At 54.2% G+C, this 4,314-nt stretch overlaps 1 long non-coding RNA gene across 1 annotated transcript; it reads right to left on the reverse strand.

Moving 5' to 3' along the window:
* Positions 1-1,865: 1,865 nt before the first annotated feature.
* On the reverse strand, positions 1,866-3,964 carry LOC137467465 (uncharacterized). Its single transcript, XR_010995513.1, has 3 exons — positions 3,829-3,964; positions 2,874-3,081; positions 1,866-2,772 (listed from the first exon to the last, which is right to left on the reverse strand). It is a non-coding gene; the product is annotated as an uncharacterized lncRNA (long non-coding RNA).
* Positions 3,965-4,314: the final 350 nt, after the last annotated feature.

The following is a 4,314-nucleotide window of genomic DNA, read 5'->3' on the forward strand; positions in this document are numbered from 1 at the left end:
TTGACGGGAAGGCTGACAATACTGCCTTCAGAGCATTAATTACGGCTAAAGAAATTGAAAAGCACGTGCAGGAAATGAGCAAGGGCTCGGCTCCGGGTCCAGACGGGGTCACCCTTGGGGACATCGTAAAGATGGATCCCGGGTACTCCAGGACCACGGAGACTTTCAACTTATGGTTAACATCTGGTAAAATCCGGGACATGGTGAGGGGCTGCAGGACGGTTTTGATCCCCAAGTCGACGAAACCGGAACGTTTAAAAGACAGTAATAACTGGAGGCCTATCACAATCAGTTCCATCTTGTTGAGACTGTTCTCCAGGATTATAACAGCAAGGCTAAGCAAGGCCTGCCCCCTCAACCCAAGGCAAAGAGGCTTTATCAGAGCGGCGGGATGCTCTGAAAACCTGAAACTCCTGCAGACTATAATCAGCAGGGGCAATGAGTTCGGAGAAAGGGCTGACCACCCGCTCCGCTCTCGCCTTCGAATGTGGTCCCAATTCGTTGGCAAATTCCGGATCTGACTTTGGGGGGGGAGGGGGGGGAGGGTCTGGGGACCGCCGGTACGCCTGTTCAGGGTATCGGTTGGCACTCAGACTTCCCACTCCGACTGGGTAGACCTGTTGTCCAGGAGCAATCCTGGACCCACGTCTAAGTCCCAGGGCGTCGACCTGGTGTCTCTTTTTCCTAGGCACTGGGTTGACCTGTCACCTAAAAACCTCCAGGCAGACCTGGTGGCTCAAAATTTAACATCTAAAACTTCCCCTAATTTGGCTGAAAACGATTTGGCTCTGCTGGTGAACTTAGAGTTCTATAGATCGGGCTTGCATGTGCTTGAAAGTATTAATTTTTGTATGGGGAGGGACAGATTGAGCGGGTTACCTGATGTGTATGAACAACTTTTACCACAACCGTGTGTGGGAGAAACTTTGTGTTTTAGGCCCCCACGAGACAGCGAACCGTTTGTGCTTGAGGAGGAGAGAGGCTAAGAGAAGGAGGGCACATCAGAAACATCTCCTCCAACGCCTGGGAAACATGGGGGGAAAGCACCGGAGGACATCGTGACGGTGACCGTCCCTGACAAAAATCCACCTTGTCCTTGCTGTGGTACCCGGGTAAACTCTATGTTGGGCCTGATCGAACATCTGAAGGTCTTACATGGGAAAAGGGAGGTTTGTTTTCCATGTGCTAAATGTGGAAAGGAAAAGAATAACTATCATAGTGTTGTTTGTCATTTTGCAAAATGCAGGGGACCGGAGACTGCAAAAGCTCCGGCTGGGGAGTGGATCTGTGAGGTATGCAACAGAGACTTTTCAACCAAAATTGGCCTTGGACAGCACAAAAGATTGGCACACCCATCGGTGAGAAACCAAGAAAGGATCGCTGCTTCCCAACCGAAAGAAACATCGAATCGAGGAGCCCACAAAAAATGCTGGTCAAAGGAGGAGGAAGAACTCCTGGTGAGGATGGAGGCTCAATTCGAGGAGCACAAAAACATCAATAAGCTTATTGCAGAACGCATAACCACCAAAACAGCAAAGCAAATCAGCGACAAAAGGACACTGCTTCCCAAAAAATCAGCGGAAAAAATCCCCCCAAATGAACCTGGAGTGAGCCCCCCAAACGAACCTGGAGTCAGCCCCCCAAACGAACCTGGAGTCAGCCCCCCAAACGAACATGGAGTGAGCTACCACACCAGGAGTGCAGCCGCGGCCCTGAGAAGGAAACCTGAGATGAGTCATCAAGGTCAGGCAGGAACCCTTGACAATGGACCTGCAAAGAACCATCTGCCAGAGAGGCCAGCAGCAGGAGGGAGGACAAGGGAGAAGATAAGGCGCCACCCTGATAAGGATGACGGACAGCAGGGATCCATCCAGCAGCAGGGAGGGAAGCTGCAGGCCCATTACAGAAGGACACTTGGGGAACGCTTATCAGCTGGGACATGTAACACCTTCCCCCGGGTGTGGGAACTCAAAATGCTTTTCCGACATTTGCAAATATTCCTATGAGTCAGAGACCCTGGCAGACAGCTGGAGACAGCTGTGGTTTGGATTTTGAGCCATGGAATGAGTTACCTGCTCTGCAGGAAGAGCAAGAAGAGACAAAAATCTAGAATTTACAGTAGATAAAGGAGAAGTAGCTATAAGTTAGAGGAGAGTATTTTTACATTATGTTCATGGGGGTTTTGACCGATGTACGGGGGGGTCACGATTGGTACAGGGGGGGTATGAAAAATCCAACATGGAGGATTTGGGGTGTGACTTGTCCTTTTCCTCCTTCTTCTTACCCTCCATCTTCTTGGTGATGTTGGCATCTTTTAATTGGGTTTTACTGAAAACACACTGTCCAACATAGGTGCTAAATATTGGCAGGAAATAGTAAACATGTAGTACGTAGCAGGTAGTATTTAATCTCTGTGCCTGCCTCTCAAGGTCAGATGCTCCCTTTCTGCCTTGCTGGACAGACCTCGGCAAGGACACAGAGAGAATTGATAGATAAGAAATAGTAAACAACAGTTAAGAAGTCTGCGCCTTCTCTCGGCCAGCAGCCAAAGAGACAAGCTTCCTGATAATTTGAAATAAATCATCAAGAGACTGAATACTGCGGCTGCTGTGTCTTCCTCCATCAGTGCAGGCCAGTGAAGGCCTTCTGCACCATCCCGGAGTCACCTCAGCACTAGAGGGACATCCGAGATCTGGCCTCCCTGGGTGGGCACATCCGAAGGCATTTCAGAAGTATCCAGAGACGAGAAGCTGAGCCACCAAGCGATCTTGCCTGCACAAGAAGAGAGAAGGAAAGCAGGTTTTCCCAGAAGATCCCAGTGAAGAAGACAGCAGGGAGCGTGACACAGAGTATCTTGATCTCACCAAACTCACCTCGAGACCAGCTCGGAGAGGAGGAGATTCAGAAGCGCGCCTGGATCTGCTCACCTGTGACCTGCTGGACAGGGACCAGTGCCATCTTCGGACCGACCTCGCGTCGATACAGCTTGGTGAGAATGTCAATTTGAGAACATGGCGGTGGGACATTCCCAGGAAGAGGCCCAAGTTCTAGCAGATTTACAGGGAATCATCTCCACACATCCTGTGGAAATCAGTTCGAAAAAATTAAAGGCTTTGCTATTGTGGGTGCAGTATAATTTCCCAAACACAGAGAAACGCCTCTTATATGAGGTGGGGTTTTGGCAGCAGATGAACAGAGAATTATATTATAGAGCCGTAAAAAACGATAAGATAGCTGCAAAGCTCCTGACTTCAGCTAGAACAGTGTTGGAATCGCTGTCACAGGGAAGCAGGGGTTTTGCAGGGCCATCTAGGGTCTCTGCCGGGACCCAGGGGGAGGGGTCAGCCAGCCAGCCGCTAGGCATGACTTCCCCCATCACAGAGGCAGAGAAAGCGGATTTACCTCCCGCGGGAGAAGAGGGGTTTGGGTTTCCGCCACCCCCCAGGTCCCCGATTTCTGCCTGCTCTTTAGATTCACTGGAGGAAAACAATTCCCCAGGCTCCTCCGATGGAGAAAGCCCCCAGGGAGCGGCGTAAGTCACCATCCCACCCGAGGGCCAAGCGCGGGCGGTTGCGGGCGCGGAACGCGGCGGGGCAGAGCCGAGCGCGGAACGCGGCGTGGCCGGGGTCGCGGCAGCAGCGGGGGGGTCGGAGGCGGCCGCGGGGGAAGCCATAGAGAGTAGAGAGCTGGTGGGGAAAGGATTAGAGCGGATCTCCGTCACTGCGAACGCGCGGAGCTCGGGACGGGCGGTCGCGGCGGCGGCGGGAGCAGAGGGAGAGACGGGGCGGGGAGGGAGCGCGGCGGGAACCGAGGGCGCGATGAGCTTACGTTCAGGGCGTCCGATGATGCGCGCCATGACACGGCTCCTAGAAACTGCCTTACAGGCGCCGGAGGAAGGCTCCCGGGCGGAGGCGCTGGCTCCGCGACAGACAGAGAGCAATCCAGAACTCTCTGTCGCAGCGGCGGTGACGCGCTTCCGAGTGGTGAAGCGGTTTCCGGAGGCCGGGGCGGGGGAGGAGTTTTCCCGTGTTGTCGTGGCAACGGGGACGCGAACGGGGCGGGAAGTGCCCTCTCAGGCTGCGGGCGGGGGCTTGGAAAGTGGGATGGAGACATCTGAGCAGGAACGGGAGCAGGGGGAGAGTGACGTCAGCAGCGGGGGAAGCGGGGAGTCTGCTAGGCTCGCGGCCGCGCGGGGCGGGAAGAAACGCAGGCGGGGCCGGGGTCGGAGCAGGGCAGTCCCAACCCCCGTGATGATGCAAGTGGGAACGGGGCGTGACCGAGATGACGACATCCCCTCGGGCACCGCCCCTCCCC

Source organism: Anomalospiza imberbis, unplaced genomic scaffold, assembly GCF_031753505.1.
Source record: "Anomalospiza imberbis isolate Cuckoo-Finch-1a 21T00152 unplaced genomic scaffold, ASM3175350v1 scaffold_65, whole genome shotgun sequence".
Classification (NCBI taxonomy): domain Eukaryota; kingdom Metazoa; phylum Chordata; class Aves; order Passeriformes; family Viduidae; genus Anomalospiza; species Anomalospiza imberbis.